Raw genomic sequence first — 25,664 nt, 5'->3', positions numbered from 1 at the left:
TATCTCAAGACATCCTTGTTCACTTTTTTAGAATAGCTTACTTACCCTGTGACTAAAATATAAGCCAAAAATTAAGAAACATATTTAATGACTGTTAAGACGCTTTTGAATACATAGTTGTGAAAGAAGAAAGAAGTAACACTAAAAAGGTCTATCACATAGAGTGGAAAAGACATTGTGGAGGTAGGGTGTATGCACATCTCCTGTAGGAGCTCCCTACCATTGAAGTTATGGGGTAGATGAATAAGAATGCATGTCAAATGTGAATGAAGATTCAAAGAGAAGTAAGCATCCCTAGGATGGTCATGCAAAATGCAGTTGAAATAGGGTTCTTCAGGTCTTCCGTTTTGGTTCTGGGAGCAGCAGGAACTTTATTTAGACTCTTCTCTCTAGTTGCAGATGATGATTGACATCCGGGACATGTCTTGGCCCACATCCTCCTGCTTTGGTCTGGCATAGACATCATGGAACACCTGGTAGCCAAATCGCCAAGCACATATTAAGTGAAGGTCTGTAAGCAGCAATGCTAAGTGTTTCACATATCCTGGGGTCCTGTGGTTTTGACCTCTTTGAGTCTGCACTCCCTGCTTGGAGGGAGGAGCACACTTTCAGTTTTGGGTGATTCTCTGTCTCCACAAGTGCAGGCCCTGAGACCTCAACTAAATGTTCTCTTTGTTTTTACAGATGGTGCTTCTTGGCTTACATGACTTGGCCTTGTGGGCAGCATCCACATCATTTGGCCTCTGTCTCTTCAGTGTAGATTCAAGTGCTACAAGTACAGGGCTGTGACCCCAGTCATCTTCCTGGTGGTTGTGTGTCACAGTGGTATGTTGTCCTGGTTCTGAACTTCCCACCTGAGATGAGGTTCAGGCCTTGATTTGGGTGTCCTCTTTTGCTGGTTTATGTCTTTATTTCTGAGAAAAATATACCCTCTTCTTGGCAATTAAATTAGAGATGAGTCTTTAACCAGAGAATATACCATTTGTTCTTTGGGGAAAATAACTTAGTAGCACATATTTACAAAAGTTCTGCAAATATCTGCATAAAAATATCTGAACTAGAGCCTCTGTTAGCATAATCTTGAGTTATTGCAGGTTTACTTTATAAACAGACATTCTTTCTATGATGATCTTTCTGCCAAGACTTTCTTTTTAGGATCATTCATCTACAGCAGAGTATCGGGCACCTTTACAAATGAATATGTGACTGGACTGTGTTTTTTGAGGGTGGGCATTGCAGAGGGAGACAGAGAATCTTAAGCAGGCTCTGCACCCTTTTTAGAGTGAGACATGGGGCTCGATCTCACACCCCTGAGATCATGGCCTGAGCCAAAATCAAGAGTTGGTGACTTAATCAATAGAACCATTCAGGCATCATTGCATTGCATGTGTTTTGTCTATATAGGAAGACGTTTATGTACACCCTTCTGTTCTAACGCCCTCTGAATAAAGGACTATTTCCATGTCTGCAGTGGTCTTACATCTTCTCTGTCCCACATATCTCTTTCTTTTCTTGGTGAGGGGAGAAAACCACTTGGATAAAAAGTTGGCAGAGAGTGGAAGGAATCCCTCAGTGCCTGACTCTGAATTGTACAGATTTTCTTGTCCTGGTATACACAGTTCTTTCTAAACAGCACCTTTGTTAAAGATGAAACTAATTTGGAGGTCCCTGGGTGACTAATTGGTTAAAGATCGGCCTTGGGCTGAGGGCAGGATCTCTGGATCCTGGGATCAAGTCCATCGTTGGGATCCCTGCTCAGTGGGAAGCCTGATTCCCTTTCTCCCCCTGCCCCCCAAACCTGTCCACTCTTGCTTTCTCTCTAGCACACTCTCTCAAATAAGTAAAGAAAATAAAAATATTTCTAAACATGAAATTAATTTGTACGTTCTTTCTAAATTATGAGGACAATATTAGTAGGATTAATAAAACATGAGAGTTGAATCACAAATCCTGTGTGTGTTGAAACCTGTTGCCATTCATGCCATCGATCTACATGCATCAAAATCTCAGTGCTATCTTGAACATATATCACCTTGTGTTCTACATTTCTGGGTTAATATTCAATGTTATATTCTTCTGGATGACAGGCATTGTAATTATATGTAAAGCTTCTTACATATAGATAGCACAAGTGTCAACTGTGACAGCTACTAAAGGGAAACTCACCCCTTCTTACTTTGCACAATGTTCATGGTTGTGAGACCCATGCCATTCAGTAGTGCTGGCCTGTACGCAAGTACTGATGGATTGAAGTTGCATTGCTTTGTTTCCAGTTACTGGTTACTAAATATTCCGTTCAGCACTCCTCAGAAGATTACCCAACTGTATGTATTTGTAATGAACAGTTGTTGATATCTGAGTTTGTGTCTCAAATTTATACTAAAAAATTCATTGTGAAGTATTTTCCCATTTAGAGTTTCTCATGTGAATATCAGGGGAAATATTATCCACCTTGCCTTGGGATCAGTTTTCACAGTGTAAGGATGCCCTTGGTCACTAAGGAATAAGAGATAGCTGAGGACATTCCTTTCCTCATATCATTGAGAGGATTTTATTTTGTGTGACTCATCCCAGGTCCTTCATGTGTTGGCTGCATGAGTAATGGGATTCCCACGTGGATTTCATCGGCATTCAGCAGCAGCGATTATCCAGGGAGTTCCAGGAGGTTCCTGCAACCTTGCTACTGTGTCAGGGATGATGTGCCCTATGAGTTCTTACCAGAAGTTAATGGAACAGTTCCAGCTGAAGCTTCTCCCATCAGGATGCAGTGGTGGCATTTCTCCCCACATGATTTCTCTTGCGGTTGAAAGGGGATCACTTCTGACTGAAGGCTCTACCCCATTGATCAGAGACACAGGGTTTGTAATATGTAATTTCTGTGGTGGTGAGAAAGGTGGGTTCTATGGGTAAAGGCAGTAGCCCAGTGATGACAGACATAGGTTTCTCAACTCTGAGTTGTCTAGTGTCTACAAAAGTAAGAGCTGTATCTAAAGATTCTTTCACATTGACCACATTTGTCCACTGGTGTGGATTCTCAGATTCTGGCTGAAGATATGGCTGGACTAAATACTTTTGCACACAGATAACATTCAACCAGTTTCTCTCTATGTGAATGTGCCCATGACATTGAAGGGATAAATGTTTGCTGAGGGCACTTGCACAGCAATCCCACCACAGGAATTAGAACCTACTGATAAAGTAAAATGTGAGAAAAAGAAAATGAGGATGGGGAGCTGGGGAGATTAAATGGGGAAACTCAACAAAAATAAGGGACTAATAGAGGTGCCATGTTGCAGTTTCAGTCCAAGAATACCAGAAATGTCCTGTCCCCCAAGACCATGGAATGTGCAACTGATTAGGTGGGTGAAGATGGATGATTTGAAAGAAATGGTGCAGTGTTGCAGGGGTGTATCCACAGGGCCCTTACAAGAGTGAGGACTGATGTAAGAAAGATGTTAGGGTTTGCCCAATTATTCAAAATGAATCCCAAACCAGGCAAAGACCCTACCAAAAAGGAGAATTTCAGACCAATCTCACTGATGAATATGGATGCTAAGATTCTCAACAAGATCCTAGCAGACAGGATCCAACAGTACATTAAAAGGATTATTCACAATGACCAGGTGGGATTTATCCCTGGGCTACAAGGATGGTTCAACATTCACAAATCAATCAATGTGATAGAACAAATTAATATGAGAAGAGAGAACCACATGGTCCTCTCGTCGATGCAGAAAAAACATTTGACAAAATCCAGCATCCGTTCTTGATTAAAACGCTTCAAAGTATAGGGATAGAGGGAACATTGCTGAACTTCATCAAAACTGACTAAGAAAGACCCACAGCAAATATCATCCTCAATGGAAAAAACCTTGCAGCCTTCCCATTGAGATCAGGAACATGACAAGGATGACCACTCTCACCACTCTTGTTTGACATAGTATTAGAAGTCCTAGCTACAGCAATCAGACAACAAAGAGAAATAAAATGTATCCATATTGGCCATGAAGAAGTCAATCTCTCTCTCTTCGCAGATGACATGATTCTATATACGGAAAACCCAAAAGACTCCACCGCCAAACTACTAGAACTCATACAGCAATTCAGAAACGTGGCAGGACACAAAGTCAATGTACAGAAATCAGTCGCTTTCTTATACACTATCAATGAAAATACAGAAAGAAATTAAAGAATCAATCCCATTCACTAGAGTACCAAGAACTATAAGATACCTGGGAATAAACCTAACCAAAGAGGTAAAGGAACTATTCTCGAGGAACTACAGAACACTCGTGAAATAAACTGAAGAAGACACAAAAAGATGGAAGACCATTCCATGCTCTTGGATCAGAAGAATAAATATTGTTAAAATGTCTATACTGCCTAGAGCAATCTATACTTTTAATGCCATTCCGATCAAAATTCCACTGGTATTTTTCAAAGAGCTGGAGCAAATAATCCTAATATTTGTATGGAATCAGAAGAGACCCCGAATCACTAAGGAAATGTTGATAAACAAAAATAAAATAGGGGGCATCCCGCTACCTGATTTCAAGCTTTCCTACAAAACTGTGATCACCAAGACAGCATGCTACTGGCATAAAAACAGACACATAGACCAGTGGAACAGAGTAGAGATCCCAGATATGGACCCTCAACTCTATGGTCAATTAATCTTCGACAAAATGGGAAAAAATATACAGTGGAAATAAGATAGGCTCTTCAATAAATGGTGCTGGGAAAACTGGACAGCTATATGTAGAAGAATGAAACTCGACCATTCTCTTACACCGTACACAAAGATAAACTCAAAATGGATAAAAGACCTCAACGTGAGACAGGAATCCATCAGAATCCTAGAGGAGAACATAGGCAGTAACCTCTTCGATATCAGCCACAGCAACTTCTTTCAAGATATGTCTCCAAAGGCAAAGGAAACAAAAGTGAAAATAAACTTTTGGGACTTCATCAAATTCAAAAGCTTCTGCACAGCAAAGGAAACAGTCAAGAAAACAAAGAGGCAACTCATGGAATGGGAGAAGATATTTTCAAATGACAGTACAGACAAAAGATTATATCCAAAATCTATAAAGAACTTCTCAAACTCAACACATACAAAACAATCATATCAAAAAATGGGCAGAAGATATGAACAAATACTCCTCCAATCAAGACATACAAATGGCTATCAGACACATGAAAAAAATGTTCATCATCACTAGCCCTCAGGGAGATTCAAATTAAAACCACATTGAGATATCACCTTACACCAGTTAGAATGGCCAAAATTAGCAAGACAGGAAACAGCATGTGTTGGGGGGGGGGTTGTGGAGAAAGGGGAACCCTCTTCCACTGTTGTTGGGAATGCAAGTTGGTGCAGCCTCTTTGGAGAACAGTGTGGAGATTCATCAAGAAATCAAAAATAGAACTTCCTTATGACCCTGCAATTGCCCTCCTGGGTATTTACCCCAAAGATACAGATGTACTGAAAAGAAGGGCTATCTGTAGCCCAATGTTTATAGCAGCAATGGCCATGGTCGTCAAACTGTGGAAAGAACCAAGATGTCCTTCAACGGATGAATGGATAAGGAAGATGTGGTCCATATACACTATGGAGTATTATGCCTCCATCAGAAAGGACAAATACCCAACTTTTGTAGCAACATGGACGGGACTGGAAGAGATTATGCTGAGTGAAATCAGTCAAGCAGAGACAATCAATTATTATATGGTTTCACTTATTTGTGGAGCATAACAAATAGCATGGAGGACATGGGGAGTTAGAGAGGAGAGTTCGGGAATTTGGAAGTGGAGGTGAACCATGAAAGACTATGGACTCTGAAAAACAATCTGAGGATTTTCAAGGTATGGGAGGTGGGAGGTTGGGGTTCCAGGTGGTGGGTATTATAGAGGGCACAAATTGCATGGAGCACTGGGTGTGGTGCAAAAATAATGAATACTGTTATGCTGAAAATAAATAAAGAATAAATGTTTTAAAAAAAGAATGAATTCTTGAGACATCTTTGTTGACTAAAGGTGATTTTATTAAAGCACATGGATAGGACCAGTGGACAGAAAGGGTCTCATCTTCTGTAACTTTGTTTTGCTCAGTAGGGGGATAGGAATGCCCCTACCTATGAGTCACTCTTGGTCAGCTGGGGACCCATCTATGTAGGTGTTGCAAAAGGCAGATACAGCTGAATCCAGGAGTGGAAAGGACCATCTAGTGCCTGGAAATTATTGTAGTGAAGGATTCTTGGCACCAGGTGGAGCAATGGGAGAAAACAACAAAACATGATTAGAATAACAAAAAGAAAGAGAAGTCCCATTAAAAGTCCTTTGATAGAGGATGAGAATCCTCCCCCAATCCAAGAGTTGAGCCAATCCTTAAAGGAAAGAGAGGGATCCTTTAAAGCACCAATTGGAGCAGTCATGTCTGATAGGAACCCAGAAATCTGTTTGTAATTATCTTGGAATGTACACACAGCATTCTGTCTTTATATTAGCACAAGTTCAACCTTGTGAAGTAGCTAAAATATCTAATGCCTTTCTATTTTGTAGAACTGCTTTATGCATTGAAGTCACTTCAGTATTTAATATATAAATCCTGTTTTGGGTATCATTTATGGCCTTGACTGTGTACTCAGTAAGGGCTTCCTCATTCCACTTGCATCCTCCAGGCCCGAAGAAGGAAAAAAGATAGTTTCTAGGTAGTCATACCAATCAAATGGCAAATGCATCCACCGTTGCTTTAAATGTGGTAGACTGGCTGAGCTAGTGATGGTTTTATTAATGCACCCATGCACACAGCCTCAATACAAGAATACAGTGGCTTCTCGAACCTGGGGGAAGCTATGGCCAAATATTAGATCTCCACAGACATCAGATCCCAGCCAGGAGCTGGCCATCTAATAATGGGCCTTCTTGAACTGCAGTCAAGATTTCAAGGGCTACTCAGGTTTGAAGGGCTGTTCAATGAATGTGCAATAATTTCAGCACTGTAGTGGATTAGGGAGTCATGGCTTGATAAGAATTACCTTTTCTGCAAATTGATCCATGGGCATATAGGACTAGGAGGGCATATTTGGAGTAAGGATAAATACTTTTAAGGTCTTTGCCATTTGAAGCCAACAGGTAATCACTATGAATTCCTCTTTGGGGGTAGACATGTTTGATGACAGGGTTTGGCCTGAAGAGTCTGAGTTAGACTGATTATAGCATACCCGGTTTTCCTTACCCCCTTTACATGAAATTTTTGTCATTTGTAAGCCACCTGTCATCTGCATTTTCACAGGGGAGTCTTAAGTCTGGTTGACTCAATAACCTCTGAAGATTTAATGCTCCATAGACATATGATGGTCAGGTCCAAGCATAAGGGTAGCTGAGCTTAAATTTTGACAGGTTTCAAGTATTATTTTAGGCATACATATAAGCAAAATAGAGTACTTGATAAATCATCCTCCCATCATCTATTGGTGGACTTTGGCCTCTACTACACGCTGGACCTGATGTGAAGTCCTTACAGTCAGGGACCATCCTAAAGTGAACATTGAGGTTCTTCTCACCAGAAGGCAGTTGTATGTTCAGCTAAAGCCTTTGATACCAATTATACCTGAGTGTGTGTGTGGGGGGGGCTTCTAGAATCAATATGACTGTAATGGATGAAACCACTAAAAAGCCCTTTTTATTTGAGGTATCACCTGAATATCCTCATTACAAGGAATCATTGGCAAGTGGGAAAAAAGTTGTCAGGAGATAAGGGCCTCCTCAAGTGCATCATCCACTCCAATCATAAAGAAATTAGGGTCATCCATTATCTTCATAAGTCCATTATGAGCCCTGTGGAGTGGTATATTCTCTTTCTTAGAGGGAATTATTTCACCCATCCCAGCCACATACATCTGGCCAAAGTGCTAAGTGTCATGGGGGAATCAAACCCATTTTATGGCTGTTCAAATAATCCTGTGCAATGGGGTCCTATTATTATATCCAAAGAATAACAAGGAAGGAGATTGCTTATTTATGAGCTACTGTGCATTTTTTTTTTTTTAATTTCACCTCAAGTTGTCTTGCTTAAGTAAAAAACAAATATTTAAAGACAACCAGATCCTGGATATCAACCTTTTGTCTGTACTGTCATTTGCAAATATGTTCTACCATTCCATGGGTTGCCTCTTTGTTTTCTTGACTGTTTCCTTTGCTGTGAAGAAGCTTTTAATTTTGATGAAGTCCCAAAAGTTCATCTTCGCTTTTGTTTCCTTTGCCTTTGGAGACATATCTTGAAAGAAGTTGCTGTGGCTGATATCGAAGAGATTTCTGCCTATGTTCTCCTCTAGGATTCTGATGGATTCCTGTCTCACGTTGAGGTCTTTTATCCATTTTGAGTTTATCTTTGTGTACGGTGTAAGAGAATGGTCGAGTTTCATTCTTCTACATATAGCAGTCCAGTTTTCCCAGCACCATTTATTGAAGAGCCTGTCTTATTTCCACTGTATATTTTTTTCTGTTTTGTTGAAGATTATTCGCCCATAGAGTTGAGGGTCCATATCTGGGATCTCTACTCTGTTCCACTGGTCTATGTGTCTGTTTTCATGCCAGTACCATGCTGTCTTAGTGATCACAGCTTTGTAGTAAAGCTTGAAATCAGATAACGTGATGCCCCCAGTTTTATTTTTGTTTTTCAAAATTTCCTTAGCGATTTGGGGTCTCTTCTGATTCCATATAAATTTTAGGATTATTGGCTCCAGCTCTTTGAAGAATACCGGTGGAATTTTGATTGGAATAGTATTAAAAGTATAGATTGCTCTAGGCAGTATAGACATTTTAACAATATTTATTCTTCTGATCCAAGAGCATGGAATGGTCTTCCATCTATTTGTGTCTTCTTCAATTTCTTTCATGAGTGCTCTGTAGTTCCTTGAGTACAGATCCTTTACTTCTTTGGTTAGGCTTATTCCCAGGTATCTTATGGTTCTTGGTGCTATAGTAAATTGAATTGATTCTCTCATTTCCCTTTCTGTATTTTCACTGTTATTGTATAAGAAAGCCACTGATTTCTGTACATTGACTTTGTATCCTGTCACGTTGCTGAATTGCTGTATGAGTTCTAGTAGTTTGGGGGTGGAGTCTTTTGGGTTTTCCATATATAGAATCATGTCATCTGCGAAGAGAGAGAGTTTGACTTCTTCATTACCGATTTGGATAACTTTTATTTCTCTTTGTTGTCTGATTGCTGTTGCTAGGACTTCTAATACTATGTTGAACAAGAGTGATGAAAGTGGGCATCCTTGTCTTGTTCCTGATCTCGATGAGAAGGATGCAAGCTTTTTCCCATTGAGGATGATATTTACTGTGGGTCTTTCATAAATAGATTTGATGAAGTTCAGGAATGTTCCCTCTATCCCTATACTTTGAAGCGTTTTAATCAGGAACCGATGCTGGATTTTGTCAAATGCTTTTTCTGCAGCAATTGAGAGGACCATGTGGTTCTTCTCTCTTCTCTTATTAATTTGTTCTATCACATTGATTGATTTGTGAATGTTGAACCATCCTTGTAGCCCAGGGATGAATCCTACCTGGTCATGGGGGATAATCTTTTTAATGTGCTGTTGGATCCTGTTTGCTAGGATCTTGTTGAGAATTTTAGCATCCATATTCATCAGTGAGAGTGGTCTGAAATTCTCCTTTTTGGTAGGGTCTTTGCCTGGTTTGGGGATAAGGGTAATGGTGGCTTCATAGAAAGGGTCAGGAAGTTTTCCTTCTGCTTCAATTTTTTTTAAACAGCTTCAGAGAAGATATTTTCAAATGACAGTACAGACAAAAGGTTGATATCCAGCATCTATAATGAACTTCTCAAACTCAACACACACAAAACAGGTAATCATATCAATAAATGGGTGGAAGATATGAACAGACACTTCTCCAATAAAGACATGCAGATGCCTATCAGACACATGAATAAATGTTCATCATCACTAGCCCTCAGGGAGATTCAAATTAAAACCACATTGATATATCACCTTACACCAGTTAGAATGGCCAAAATTAACAAAACAGGAAACAACATGTGTTGGAGAAGATGTGGAGAAAGGGGAACCCTCTTCCACTGTTGGTGGGAATGCAAGTTGGTGCAGCCTCTTTGGATAACAGTGTGGAGATTCCTCAAGAAATTAAAAATAGAACTTCCCTATGACCCTGCCATTTCACTCCTGGGTATTTACCCCAAAGATACAGATAAACTGAAAAGAAGGGCCATCTGTACCCCAATGTTTATAGCAGCAATGGCCACGGTCGCCAAACTATGGAAAGAACCAAGATGCCCTTCAACGGATGAATGGATAAGGAAGATGTGGTGCATATACACTATGGAGTATTATGCCTCCATCAGAAAGGACGAATACCCAACTTTTTTAGCAACATGGACGAGACTGGAAGAGATTATGCTGAGTGAAGTAAGTCAAGCAGAGAGAGTCAATTATCATATGGTTTCATTTATTTGTATAGCATAACAAAATGCATGGAGGACATGGGGAGTTACAGAGAAGGGTGTTAGGGCATATTGGAAGGGGAGGTAAATCATGAGAGACTATGGACTCTGAGAAACAATCTGATGGTTTTGAAGTGGCGGGGGGGTGGGAAGTTGGGGTACCAGGTGGTGGGTATTATACAGGGCACTGATTGCATGGAGCACTGGGTGTAGTGAAAAAATAATGATACTGTTATGCTGAAAATAAATAAATGAAAAAAAAATAAAGACAACTAGAGTTAGAATTTAACGTCCTCAAATGTGGGTTGTTGAAACACATTTTTAAAGATTTTATTTAGTTCTTTGCCAGAGACAGAGATCACAAGTAGGCAGAGTGGCAGGGAGAGAGAGACAGGGAAGCAGGATCCCTGCTGAGCAGGGAGCCCAATTCAAGGCTCAATCCCAGGACCCTGAGATCATGACCTAAGCCAAAGGCAGTGGCTGTACCCACTGAACCATCCAAGCGCGCCTTGAAACAATTTTTGTGTTTAAACTAACAATCATTTCCAGAGCTGGCCAAATCAGGAATAAAACAAGTCAATTTTTAACACTCTTGGCCTAATTATTTATGTAAGTTCAGCAGGAATAGTGGTGGGTCATGTTGATCTTTTAGAATCTGCTATTCTGGAACTTTTCTGAGAAATATCTGGGTTGAACTTTTCATGGCCTTTCAGGCCAGAAGCCAAGGGAAAGGCTTGCCATCATAAATGTCTGCAGTACTTGTAGATTTGGGAAGATTACTCTGCCTGAGGTCCCTGATATATACTGAGGTACCTGCATCTGACAGGATGTGACATTCTTTATGCACCTGGTGAGGCTACTGGCAACTCTGGAAGCAATGTGTCAGGCCAACATTCACAAGGGTTTTGGTGACTCCAGTCTTCATAAAGTCATCCTTAGTTCCTTAAAGCCATATGGTCCTATCTGAGTCTATCCATTTCTCTCTCAAAGTTGACAGTTCCATCCAAGCCTTGGTAAAATAACACGTTTCCAATGATGTCCTGTTACAAAGAGAACAGATTCTTTTTGAACTCATGCAAATCATGATGATTTCCATGGAAGTACGAATACTTACTGAGACCTTTTGAGTTTGAGAGTTCAGGTAGAGAGAAAAGTTAAATGCTTTAATTAGATTACAAATTAATTTTTGATCATAATTCTGTAAGTTATATATCTCTAGCATCCCAGCCATTCAGGCCCAAGTTTTCCCCAAATTATGGCATGACAATTAGAGCCCCAGTTACTCTGTTGTGGTGTCTGCGTGTCCTAAAGGTCAAGCTCAGATTAGGGGCAGTCTCTCCTCCCTCAACTTATTGCTGCTGCAGAAACACACAGGCTGATGTGGTCCTGTTTTGTGGTACCAATCCCAGTGTTGGACCCAGAAATGGTCAGAGTCTTGTGCATGGAAGCAACAGGGACAATTTTAGGGACTGTGCCACAGGATGATACAACTAGAGTGGCTGCTGCACAACAGATAGATTCCAGGGTGATCACAGGGCCCTGGCAGTGCTCTGCACTCTTCCTGGGGTCTGGAGAAATAGGGGGATGAGGAGCAGCCCCTGCAGCAGACAGGGGAAAAGACTGGTAGGCCACTTAGCCCCATAGTCCCAGGTGGTCCCAGGCTTACCACACAGTGGACTGTTGAAGGCCCAGAGTATTGCCTCGTTCTCAGAATGTCAGTCATCAGCAGTGACTGGACAGCTCTGGGTGTGGTGGCTGATTCAGAGGGTCCCTTTTACTTGTCTGTAGGGGTCCCAGTTACATCTCTCTTTGGATGCAGGAGTCTTCAGTTTTTGAGGACCACAAAGGTCAGGTTCAAGAGAAGAGTTCCTTCAGGCATATTTCTTCTCCTTTGTTCAGTGTGCAACCTTTTCAGGCAAACTCTTCTTTTGGACCAGTATCGAAGCAGCAGATGGATCCCCAGGACCCTCTATGCTAAATTTCTCTGAGGACCTCTGGGGAATCCGGAGCATCTGGGTTGTGGGCAGACTATCCTGCTATGTAGCTGGTGGAGAGAGAATGTGGAGTTGTATGATATAGCACATGGCATGTGGTCTGGGGCAGCTCTTATAAGAGGCCTGTGGGTTACTGTTGGATGTGATTTCTGAGGTCTTGAGCTGGAGGTTTTTCTGCAAGTCCCATGTGTGACAGGAAGAAAGAGAAGTTTCCCATGGGACCCCTGGGGCTGAATGAAGGCTACACTCCCAGTTTCCCTCAGGCCCCTTCCCTGGGCATCGTCTGTTGTGATTGTTGGGTCTTCATCTTGCTTGACTGTCCCTTCCCCAAACTCACTGAGATCCCCCAACATGCCCTTCTCTGTAGAGAAAACTTTGCACACATGTGTGTTGCAGGTGGCATGACTCCCATGGGAAGTAATTTTTTCTTTTCAGAGTCCAAACACTGTGGGCATGGCATGGGCGAGTTGGGAGCAGGCTGGGTGGCCTTCCCCTGATGATCTTGCCTACAGCTTGAAGAGAATAGAAAGAATATAAAACTCACATCGTGAAATGGTGCAATAAGGTAAACTGCTACCTCCCATAAGGCTTCTTCTTTTTATATAATTATTTATTTTTTATAAACATATATTTTTATCCCCAGGGGTACAGGTCTGTGAATCACCAGGTTTACACACTTCACAGCACTCACCAAAGCACATACCCTCCCCAATGTCCATAATCCCACCCCTTTCTCCCAAACGCCCTCCCCCCAGCAACCCTCCATTTGTTTTGTGAGATTAAGAGTCACTTATGGTTTGTCTCCCTCCCAATCCCATCTTGTTTCATTTATTCTTCTCCTACCCACTTAAGCCCCCATGTTGCATCACCACTTCCTCATATCAGGGAGATCATATGATGGTTGTCTTTCTCCGCTTGACTTATTTCGCTAAGCATGATACGCACTAGTTACATCCATGTTGTCGCAAATGGCAAGATTTCATTTCTTTTGAAGGCTGCATAGTATTCCATTGTGTATGTATACCACATCTTCTTGATCCATTCATCTGTTGATGGACATCTAGGTTCTTTCCATAGTTTGCTATTGTGGACATTCCTGCTATGAACATTCGGGGAAACGTGCCCCTTTGGATCACTACGTTTGTATCTTTAGGGTAAATACCCAATAGTGCAATTGCTGGGTCATAGGGCAGTTCTATTTTCAACATTTTGAGGAACCCTCCATGCTGTTTTCCAGAGTGGATGCACCAGCTTGCAATCCCACCAACAGTGTAGGAGCGTTCCCCTTTCTCCACATCCTCGCCAGCATCTGTCATTTCCTGACTTGTTGATTTTAGCCATTCTGACTGGTGTGAGGTGATATCGCATTGTGGTTTTGATTTGTATTTCCCTGATGCCGAGTGATATGGAGCACTTTTTCATGTGTCTGTTGGCCATCTGGATGTCTTCTTTGTAGAAATGTCTGTTCATGTCCTCTGCCCATTTCTTGATTGGATTATTTGTTCTTTGGGTGTTGAGTTTGCTAAGTTCTTTGTAGATTCTGGACACTAGTCCTTTATCTGATATGTCGTTTGCAAATATCTTCTCCCATTCTGTCAGTTGTCTTTTGATTTTGTTAACTGTTTCCTTTGCTGTGCAAAAGCTTTTGATCTTAATGAAATCCCAATAGTTCATTTTTTCCCTTGCTTCCCTTGCCTTTTGCGTTGTTCCTAGGAAGATGTTGCTGCGGCTGAGGTCGAAGAGGTTGCTGCCTGTGTTCTCCTCAAGGATTTTGATGGATTCCTTTCGCACATTGAGGTCCTTCATCCATTTTGAGTCTATTTTTGTGTGTGGTGTAAGGAAATGGTCCAATTTCATTTTTCTGTATGTGGCTGTCCAATTTTCCCAGCACCATTTATTGAAGAGGCTGTCTTTTTTCCATTGGACATTCTTTCCTGCTTTGTCGAAGATTAGTTGACCATAGAGTTGAGGGTCTATTTCTGGGCTCTCTATTCTGTTCCATTGATCTATGTGTCTGTTTTTGTGCCAGTACCATGCTGTCTTGATGATGACAGCTTTGTAATAGAGCTTGAAGTCCGGAATTGTGATGCCACCAACGTTGGCTTTCTTTTTCAATATCCCTTTGTCTATTCGAGGTTTTTTCTGGTTCCATATAAATTTTAGCATTATTTGTTCCATTTCTTTGAAAAAGATGGATGGTACTTTGATAGGAATTGCATTAAATGTGTAGATTGCTTTAGGTAACATAGACATTTTCACAATATTTATTCTTCCAATCTAGGAGCATGGAACATTTTTCCATTTCTTTGTGTCTTCCTCAATTTCTTTCATGAGTACTTTATAGTTTTCTGAGAATACATTCTGTGTCTCTTTGGTTAGGTTTATTCCTAGGTATCTTATGGTTTTGGGTGCAATTGTAAATGGGATTGACTCCTTAATTTCACTTGCTTCTGTCTTGCTGTTGGTGTAGAGAAATGCAACTGATTTCTGTGCATTGATTTTATATCCTGACACTTTACTGAATTCCTGTATAAGTTCTAGCAGTTTGGGAGTGGAGTCTTTTGGGTTTTCCACATAGAGTATCATATCATCTGCGAAGAGTGATAATTTGACTACTTCTTTGCAGATTTGGATGCCTTTAATTTCCTTTTGTTGTCTGATTGCTGAGGCTAGGACCTCTAGTACTATGTTGAATAGCAGTGGTGATAATGGACATTCCTGCCGTGTTCCTGACCTTAGCGGAAAACTTTTCAGTTTTTTCCATTGAGAATGATATTTGCGGTGGGTTTTTCATAGATGGCTTTGATGATATTGAGGTATGTGCCCTCTATCTCTACACTTTGAAGAGTTTTGATCAGGAAGGGATGCTATACTTTGCCAAATGCTTTTTCAGCATCTATTGAGAGTATCATATGGTTCTTGTTCTTTCTTTTATTGATGTGTTGTATCACATTGACTGATTTGCGGATGTTGAACCAACCTTGCAGCCCTGGAATAAATCCCACTTGGTCGTGGGGAATAATCTTTTTAATGTACTGTTGAATCCTATTGGCTAGTATTTTGTTGAGTATTTTCGCATCTGTGTTCATCAAGGATATTGGTCTATAGCTCTCTTTTTTGGTGGGATCCTTGTCTGGTTTTGGGATCAAGGTGATGCTGGCCTCATAAAATGAGTTTGGAAGTTTTCCTTCCATTTCTATTTTTTGGAACAGTTTTAGGAGAATAGGAATTAGTTCTTCTTTAAATGTTTGGTAAAATTCCCCCGGGAAGCCGTCTGGCCCTGGGATTTTGTTTGTTTGGAGATTTTTGTTTGTTTGTTTGTTTGGAGATTTTTAATGACTGTTTCAATCTCCTTACTGGTTATGGGTCTGTTCAGGCTTTCTATTTCTTCCTGGTTCAGTTGTGGTAGTTTATATGTTTCTAGGAATGCATCCATTTCTTCCAGATTGTCAAATTTATTGCCATAGAGTTGCTCATAGTATGTTCTTATAATAGTTTGTATTTCTTTGGTGTTAGCTGTGATCTCTCCTCTTTCATTCATGATTTTATTTATTTGGGTCCTTTCTCTTTTCTTCTTGATAAGTCGGGCCAGGGGTTTATCTATTTTATTAATTCTTTCAAAGAACCAGCTCCTAGTTTTGTTGATTTGTTCTATTGTTTTTTTGGTTTCTATTTCATTGATTTCTGCTCTGATCTTTATGATTTCTCTTCTCCTGCTAGGCTTAGGGTTTCTTTCTTGTTCTTTCTCCAGCTCCTTTAGGTGTAGGGTTAGGTTGTGTACCTGAGACCTTTCTTGTTTCTTGGGAAAGGCTTGTACCGCTATATATTTTCCTCTCAGGACTGCCTTTGTTGTGTCGCACAGATTTTGAACCATTGTCTTTTCATTATCATTTGTTTCCATGATTTTTTTCAATTCTTCTTTAATTTCCCGGTTGACCCATTCATTCTTTAGAAGGATACTGTTTAGTCTCCATGTATTTGGGTTCTTTCCAAACTTCCTTTTGTGGTTGAGTTCTAGCTTTAGAGCATTGTGGTCTGAAAATATGCAGGGAATGATCCCAATCTTTTGATACCGGTTGATTCCTGATTTAGGACTGAGGATGTGATCTATTCTGGAGAATGTTCCATGTGCACTAGAGAAGAATGTGTATTCTGTTGCTTTGGGATGAAATGTTCTGAATATATCTGTGATGTCCATCTGGTCCAGTGTGTCGTTTAAGGCCTTTATTTCCTTGCTGATCTTTTGCTTGGATGACCTGTCCATTTCAGTGAGGGGAGTGCTAAAGTCCCCTACTATTATTGTATTATTGTTGATGTGTTTCTTTGATTTTGTTATTAATTGGTTTATATAGTTGGCTGCTCCCACGTTGGGGGCATAGATATTTAAAATTGCTAAATCTTCTTGTTGGACAGACCCTTTGAGTATGATATAGTGTCCTTCCTCATCTCTTATTATAGTCTTTGGCTTAAAATCTAATTGATCTGATATAAGGATTGCCACTCCTGCTTTCTTCTGATGTCCATTAGCATGGTAAATTCTTTTCCACCCCCTCACTTTAAATCTGGAGGTGTCCTCGGGCTTAAAATGAGTTTCTTGGAGGCACCATATAGATGGGTTTTGTTTTTTTATCCATTCTGATACCCTGTGTCTTTTGACAGGGGCATTGAGCCCATTCACATTCAGGGTAACTATTGAGAGATATGAATTTAGGGCCATTGTATTGCCTGTAAGGTGGCTGTTACTGTATATGGTCTCTGTTCCTTTCTGATCTACCACTTGTAGGCTCTCTCTTTGCTTAGAGGACCCCTTTCAAGATTTCCTGTAGAGCTGGTTTGGTGTTTGCAAATTCTTTCAGTTGTTGTTTGTCCTGGAAGCTTTTAATCTCTCCTTCTATTTTCAATGATAGCCTAGCTGGATATAGTATTCTTGGCTGCATGTTTTTCTCATTTAGTGCTCTGAAAATATCATGCCAGCTCTTTCTGGCCTGCCAGGTCTCTGTGGATAAGTCAGCTGCCAATTTAATATTTTTACCATTGTATGTTACAGACTTCTTTTCCCGGGCTGCTTTCAGGATTTTCTCTTTGTCACTGAGACTTGTAAATTTTACTATTAGGTGACGGGGTGTGGGCCTATTCTTATTGATTTTGAGGGGCGTTCTCTGAACCTCCTGAATTTTGATGCTTGTTCCCTTTGCCATTTTGGGGAAATTCTCCCCAATAATTCTCTCTAGTATACCTTCTGCTCCCCTCTCTCTTTCTTCTTCTTCTGTTATCCCAATTATTCTAATGTTGTTTCGTCTTATGGTGTCACTTATCTCTCGAATTCTCCCCTCGTGGTCCAGTAGCTGTTTGTCCCTCTTTTGCTCAGCTTCTTTATTCTCTGTCATTTGGTCTTCTATATCACTAATTCTTTCTTCTGTCTCATTTATCCTAGCAGTGAGAGCCTCCATTTTTGATTGCACCTCATTAATAGCTTTTTTGATTTCAACTTGGTTAGATTTTAGTTCTTTTATTTCTCCAGAAAGGGCTTTTATATCTCTCGAGAGTGTTTCTCTAATATCGTCCATGCCTTTTTCGAGTCCGGCTAGAACCTTGAGAATTGTCATTCTGAACTCTAGATCTGACATATTACCAATGTCTGTATTGATTAGGTCCCTAGCCTTCGGTACTGCCTCTTGTTCTTTTTTATTGTGTTGAATTTTTCCGTCTTGTCATTTTGTCCAGATAAGAGTATATGAAGGGTCAAGTAAAATACTAAAAGTTTGGTAACAACCCCAGGAAAATATGCTTTAACCAAATTAGAGGAGATCAAAAATCGTGAGGGGGGAGAAAGGGGATAAAAAGAGGTTCAAAAAGGAAGAGAGAAAAAAAAGAAAAGAATTAAAAAAAAAAAAAGAAAACACCTAAGAAAAATATAAAAAAGAAAAAAAATATATATATATATTAGGTAAACTAGTAAAAAATCGTTAAAAAAGAAAAAGGTAACAGTTAAAAAAAAAAATTTACCTGAAGGCGAGAAAAAAAAAAAAAAACACAAAAATTTAAAAAGAAAAAAATTAAATTAACTGCAAGACTAAAAAAAAATCACAGGGAAAAAGCCGTGAGTTCCATGCTTGGCTTTCTCCTCTTCTAGAATTCTGCTGCTCTCCTTGGTATTGAAACCGCACTCCTTGTAGGTGAACTTGGTCTAGGATGGATTTCTTGTTGATCTTCTGGGGGAGGGCCCTGTTGTAGTGATTCTGAAGTGTCTGCCCCAGGCGGAATTACACCGCCCTTACCTGGGGCCGGGGTGAGTAATCCGCTTGGATTTGCTTTCAGGAGGTTTTGTTCCCTGAGTGCTTTCCGTGGAGATTTGGAGTACGGGAATACAAATGGCGGCCTCCTGGTCTCCAGTCTGGAGGAGCCGAGAGCCCAGGGCCCCACTCCTTAGTGCGCCCTCAGAGAACAGCGCCCAGTCACTCCCGTCTGCCTGACCTCTGGCCGCTCTCAGAGCTCACCGAGCCTGCGACCGGTTCAAGGTCACCCCGAGCTGCGAGCTTACTGTGGGCTCTGTCTCTGTAGCCGGCTTTCCCGTTCCAATACCTGCAAGCTCTGTGACACTCAGACACCCCCGATCCTTCTGTGATCCTGCAGGACCTGAGGCCACGCTGACCCCGTGTGGGCTTTGCACCGGGTAGCCTCTGGAGCGATGTCCCTCAGCGGAACAGACTTTTAAAAGTCTTGATTTTGTGCGTGGTTGCTTCGCCGCTTGCCATGAGCCGGCCCCTCCCCCCGGGGTCTATCTTCCCGTCGCTTTGGATTCACTTCTCCGCTTGTCCTACCTTTCAGAAAGTGGTTGTTTTTCTGTTTCCAGAATTGCTGTTCTTCTTCTCTTCGATCTGCCGATGGATTTTCATGTGTTTGCAATCTTTAGATAAGCTATCTAGCTGATCTCCAGCTAGCTGAAGTAGTCTCAGCCTGCTAATTCTCCGCCATCTTGACTCCTCCTCCTGATTTTTTTTTTTTTTAAGTGCAGCCCTGGAAATTGTCCAGTTGTGTGGTCACTGAAACAGAGGTTTCTGCCAGTGGTCCTGATGAGTCTTGCAGTGAAAGGATAGGGGTGTGTGTGGTGTGTGTGCGTAGTTCCCTGGGCAGATCTGAGGAACGTTTTCAGGATGGGCATGACCGTGGAGTGTGGAGCATGGCCGGTGCTGTAAACACAGAGAGGTGGGTTGTGAGAGGAGCAGTGACTCCCTGGCCCTTCTTCCAAGAGACTCTGTCCTATGCTTAGAGAACACATGGTGACAGTTTAGCGGGGCTGTGACAGGAAGTGTGTGAATCAGACCCAGCAGTACCTTCACACAGACCTTGAGAACCCTGGCCCACTACAGAGGGTCTCCAGGACAGCTGCACAGGGGCCCCTCTCTCCTTAATGCATGTTCACAGGTCAGAATCAGGTGAGTGTAAAGGCTGGCAGAAGCAAAGGGACACAAGAGTCTATGTAGTAAGCCCAGAGGAAGTATACTTTACCTTCTCCAGCTCTGGGAGTCCACTTTAATGTGAAACAAACAGGACAGAATGAGGAAGGTTGGGTATAAGTACTGAACATTATGAGATAGAGAGTTTACCTGTATTCCACCTCCTTGCTTACACTAGAACTTAGTGTTCTGTTTCTCTTACACAGGAGAGGGTTGTTGTGGCCACTAAGTTATGTCCATTGTAAGCCAATGCCAAGAAAGATCCAAAATATTTTATGCACAATCCCTTAGATGTGGCAACCAAAGAAACCAAGTTTTGACATTTGGCAGCAGCAAAGTCAGAAAAGGGCAGCTTTTATGGGAAAGGTCATTAAAATAGCAAACCAAGTAGGGGTGATTACAAACCCAGTATACACGGAAGGCCCATGGACATCATTTCTGTTCTTTTCAATCAGAAAATATGAAATGAACAAATCAGACCTGTTGCCAGTGTTTCCCTTTACTTTCTGATTTTTTACCCACCTTCTTCATTCTCCAGGGTGACAGGAGAAACACCATATTCCCAGGTGCCCTGTCCCCCTGTTCCCTTCCTCTGTGTTGTTCCGTACTTGAAGAGACTGTCTCTTCACTTCTGGAGTCATGGATGTTCTCTACATGCAAATCTGTAGGAACTGAAACAGGAGCAATCCTGTCACTGGAGAGAGTGACTCACCCATTCCTCCCACATTACTTGAGATGGCTGTGGGCTTTGCAGCATCTGCCTAACATTTCTGGTATGTTGTCAAATGCTCACAAGGCTGGTGGAGTCATAACCCTTCAGGGAGACAGAGATGAGAGTTTCAGACCTTCTAATGAGTCCGAGATGCTGTAGGAATCACCTCAGTGTCAGCTATGCATGCTCTTTACATCTCTCCACTCCAAATATCAGAATCTGAAATTACAGCACCTAAGGGACACTTGATATGTGGATAGGGTGAGTGAGCAAGTGTCAGTGTTCTTTTCTTTTATGATTTTAGTATAGTTCATTTAGTTAAGAAATAACCGTGTAAAATGGATTGTAGACAAATTTCTTCCTAAATAGCACAGCACTAAAAGCCAACAATGACCTAGACACCATCCCTGCCCCCCTGCTTTTTTCTCTGGCATCAGTTGCTTACCTTATAGAACCATTTATTTATGTAAGAAGTTCCCGGGCATGCGCACACCTGCCAGGCACTATTGGAGGCCTATGAACACTAAGAGAGTAAGGTGAACCCACAGTTCCTAGAATAAATGATGTACAGATTCAATGAAACACTTAAAAAAAACCCACAATGTTGGTTTAGAAAAATATAAAAACTGCTAAGAATCAATGTGGAACCACAAAGGAAAACAAATAGCCAATGCATTCTTGAGTATGGGGAAGAAAGTGGTGACTCCATAGATGCTGGCTTTCAAATATATTAAGTCACTTCACTAAGCAAACAGAATGGTGCTGACATAAAAATAGGCAGGGGCACATTGGAATGAAATAGAGACCCCCAAATAAATCCACTCGATATGTCATAATGATCCTTGACAAAACTACAGATTAGAAAAAGCATCCTCTTCTGAAACAACAGATTGAAAAGGCAACCTTCATATTGGAGACAATATTTGCAATCCTTTTATCACAAAATTTGTTTATTTGCAAAGTGAAAAAAAATTAAAAATTATATTTAACCAAATTAGAGAATAGGGAAGCGACTTGAATAGAATTTGCCACAACAGAAATAGATCAACATATATTGATCAACATATGTCACTCAACATAACATATGAGAAATATAAATGCAGAGGTCAATAAGCTATCATTTAATCTATTACATTGGCTAAGACCCAAACCAGCAATCTGATCTTTGTGAAGGATGTGGCAAATTTGAGTACTTCATATTAATGAGTGGAATGCAGAATGATACAACTGTGCTGAGTGTCCACAAGCAGTTGTGAAAGGAACTCCCATAGATCCATCCCTCACATGTCTGGGGATACAGCCAAAGGAATTTACCATTATCTTGAATATATACCTGCCATCCCATCTCATTTGAAGCATTATTCAGAATTCCCAGTGTGTGAAAAATAGCCCAGTGTTCAGGGATAGATGATTTCAAGGAACCTCTGGTATATCCAATCAATGCAATCTTATTTAGCTTTTAGAGGGGGAGCATACCTGTCACTGTGGACTCAGGTCATCCAGGACACGAGTGTGAGTGAAAGAAACAAATTACTGAAAAAACACTCCTGTATTATTCAATATACAGAAGGACTCTAAACTAGTCAGAGACATGGAAGCAGAGAGCAACGGGGTAGCTGGCACGAGTTTAGGGAGGAAGAAATGTGGCATTGAAGTTTCATGCTTGTGGATATTGTCATGCCAGATGGAAGAATCTAGAGACCTGATGCCAAGCCATTCACATCGAGGTGAAAATAGTGTGCCTTATACTTGGATATTTATCAAGAGTGTAAATTCGGTGCTACATGCATTTATATCACAATAGAAATCTAAGTAATCTAAAGTATGACACTGAAAAGGACTGGCAGGGTTTGGTGGGTGTGAGAAAGGGGAAGGGTCACCCAGGTAGATGGAGGAGAGGATGACAGAAAACATCTCTGTCCAGATGTTGAAGAAGATGCCTACAGAGTGTGACCCTAGAAATTTGGCCACACCCTTTCTCATGTCTGTTCATGAAGGAGCTCAATATTATGCTAAGTGAGGGTGATGCATGTTCAGATAATACTGGTGTTCCTGATGTTGAAATTGTGCAGTCAGCTTCCAACAATGGAAATAGTGATGTACAGATTAAGGATTTTTTTTTTAAGTTTTTATTTAGTTACTTGATAGAGAGAAAGTGAGAGGTGGAACATGAGCAGAGGGAACAGGAGATGCAGAAGCATGCTCCCTCTCAAGCAGGGAGCCCAAGCCAATGTGGGGCTGGATCCCAGGACCCTGTGATCATGACCTGATCTGAAGGCAGACACTTACCAACTGAGCCACCCACATGCTCCCAGATTAAGAATTTCTAGGATAGCCTTCTTATTCTTCTTCTTCTTCTTCTTTTTTTTTTTTTTTTTTTTTTTTTTTAGCAGAGACTACAGAGTTTTATTCAGGGTGACTTTCTGACCGGGGAAGGGCAGCAGAGGACGATCTACAGCAGCTGCCTAGTTATTCTCTGCGAAGACCAGACCTTAGACCATAGATTGTGTAGACGGAGGGAATGTGCAGAGGGCACTGTAGTGAGGTCAGAGGGATTGCACACCCTCAAAGGGTTTGTAGGCACCTAACTGACAACTGCCCTTTACGGAGATCTTGGGGCCCCCGTCTGTGCATCAGGAAAGGGCAAGACTGTGTTACCTTGGACAAATTCATGAGAGGCCAAAATAAGCCTCCCCCAGTCCCTGCCTTGGTCACCATTTCTAAGATACATGTGTCATTCTCCCAGGGGCCCAGAGCACGTAGCCACAGCAGAGGTCACCGAGCGAACAGGAACAAGATGGGGGGCCGGAGATGGAGTCATAATTGTCAGCACTCCCATAGATGCTTACACTTTTAGTAAAGCCGTTTCCATAATGTGGGTGGGCCTCATTCAGTCAAAGGCCTGCCCTGAGCAAGAGAGAATTCTCCAGCAGACGGCCTTCAGACTTTGGCTTCGACCTCAAAACAAATTGAACTAAAGAAAGGTCCCCCCCAAGTCTTAAATAACCAGATAATTGAATTAATTTGAGCTTTATATGCTTCTCGGTATTCCAGGTAATTGAGGCCTTGAGGCTTTGCTATAGTAGCTACAGTACAAACCCTTTAAAAAAAAGTAAGGAAAAATAAATGTTTTGCTTTCCTCTGTTTAAAGCCAGCAGCAAAAGTGGACCAAGAAACCCTGACAGAAATGGTGAAACCTAGTATGTGCGCCACAAAAGATTCCGCTCTGGAAACTACCCGTCATCACTGAGCAATGAAACAGATCGCTTGGTCCACTGGTGCCACGGTGCCCCTGGGGTCATAGGATAACCTTCTTTTAATGGGACAGTTTTTGGAGCAAAACGAATGACATTTTAAGATCAAGCAATCTGTTTGTTCTTGTGACTTGAGGAACATAGGTGTATGAAAATAAAATACTATTCAAATAGTTTTGCACAATATTTATGCTCCAAAAGAAAACTAAATCCCTAATTTGGCTCTGTTTACATTCACATTGACTTAAAATAACCACCTTGACTTGTTTATTGGCCCAAGCCTTCCGAATTAAACAAACCCCTCTTGCACAGACAGACAGGTAGGAAAATGTGTGGTGGTTGTCCTTTCACACTTGTTGAAGTTTGAGGTTCTCTTTTTTTAAAATTTATTTATTTTCAGAAAAACAATATTCATTATTTTTTCACCACATCCAGTGCTCCATGCAATCCGTGCCCTCTATAATATCCACCACCTGGTACCCCAACCTCCCACCCCCCCGCCACTTCAAACCCCTCAGATTGTTTTTCAGAGCCACGCCAGTGGGCAGAACGCACAAGCCCTACCACAAAGCCTGAGATACGCACGCACGTCCCTCATGCTCCCCTGAGTTACAAAGGCCTGGCCAGCGCTCTTTGACCCACGCCATTGTTTCAAAGCCTAAGCCATGCACCCCAAACTCTCCCCGGACAGAGGTGCACAAAAGCCCAGCCTGGTGCATTCGGACCTGTGCCCCGTTCTCAATGCCTGAGACGTACGCATGACCCATAGCCGCCTCTGAAAGAGGTGCGCGCAAGCCATGCACTCTTAGAACCAGCAAGACCAGGCACTCCCAGCCTGGGCCAGCGGCAAAATCTCAGTGTGCGATCACTGCTTGGAACCTCTCTGAGCTCCCAGACAGCTGCCACTGACTTGGTTTTGGGTACAAGCAAAAGATCCTGCGCCTCCAGGGTCTGCAACTTGGAACGTGCTCTGCCAGCAGCCAAGGGGGAACTTACTTAGGCTCTGCACCCAGACTGAGGCTTCTCTCTGAGAGGGAGATCAGGGTGCAGTTTGTTTTCCTCTAAAACTACAAACACCATCAAAGGCAGTCCAGGTGAGAGAAAAAAAAAAAAAAAGTGAACAAACAAAAACCGCCTGAGAACAAAAGTCTGAAAAAAACAGTTTCCTCAGAGCCCACCCCCTTGAGGGGGGCGGGAGGACTTAACTCAGGAAACATCATTGACTGACAACCGACGTGGCAGGCCCCTCCCCCAGAAAACAAACCAAGAAAGAAAAAAAAAAAAAAAGAGAGAGAGAGAGAGAGAAAGGACTACAAGAGAACAACCACTACTTCATAGGAAAACTTGTATTGTTCACTCATTCCCACTATTCTGGTTCTTTTTTTTTTTTTTTTTTTTACACATAGGTAATTTTTTTTTTAGCCTATTTACTATCACAGCGAGCTATACAGTACATCAAATTACATAATACCTTTCTAACGTGAGCTTTTTGATACATACACCTATGTTTTTCTTTTGCATTTTTATTTTTTGAATTCCTTTTTTTTAAATTTTAGTTTAGTTTAGTCTAGTTTATTCCTTTTTATTTTTATCCTCTAATATTCATATAGCATTAAACTTCAAAGTAATCCCCTTTCCCCAATCAATACTACCCCTATAGGTACACAAATTTTTAATCCCCTTTATCTTAGGAAAGTTGAATCCTTTAACAAAGATATCAAGATACATCCAGGAAGAATCAAAACAACCTTCCTCGCACAC

The 25,664-nt window shown here is 41.4% G+C and overlaps 1 protein-coding gene and 2 gene segments (V, D, J or C); 2 read left to right on the top strand and 1 right to left on the bottom strand.

The window, feature by feature from the left end:
• The window catches only part of LOC309847518 (immunoglobulin lambda-1 light chain-like), a 1,783,291-nt gene that overhangs the window by 320,548 nt on the left and 1,437,079 nt on the right, over nucleotides 1-25,664 (top strand).
• Nucleotides 1-25,664, top strand: part of LOC309847513 (immunoglobulin lambda-1 light chain-like) — a 1,777,964-nt gene that overhangs the window by 320,548 nt on the left and 1,431,752 nt on the right.
• The window catches only part of LOC309847501 (zinc finger protein 280B-like), a 460,063-nt gene continuing 448,585 nt past the window's right edge, over nucleotides 14,187-25,664 (bottom strand). For 2 of the 5 annotated variants that reach the window (XR_014302463.1, XR_014302464.1), the window contains one exon: nucleotides 14,189-14,231. The gene's annotated coding sequence lies outside the window, so the exon portion shown is untranslated. Of the gene's footprint in view, nucleotides 14,232-25,664 lie in introns of all 5 variants that reach the window. The other 3 variants (XR_014302462.1, XR_014302465.1, XR_014302466.1) reach the window with 3 other exon arrangements.

The sequence above is a fragment of the Mustela nivalis genome (genome assembly GCF_964662115.1).
Source record: "Mustela nivalis genome assembly, chromosome: 14".
NCBI classification, from domain to species: domain Eukaryota; kingdom Metazoa; phylum Chordata; class Mammalia; order Carnivora; family Mustelidae; genus Mustela; species Mustela nivalis.
This window is presented reverse-complemented; position numbering and strand designations above follow the sequence as displayed.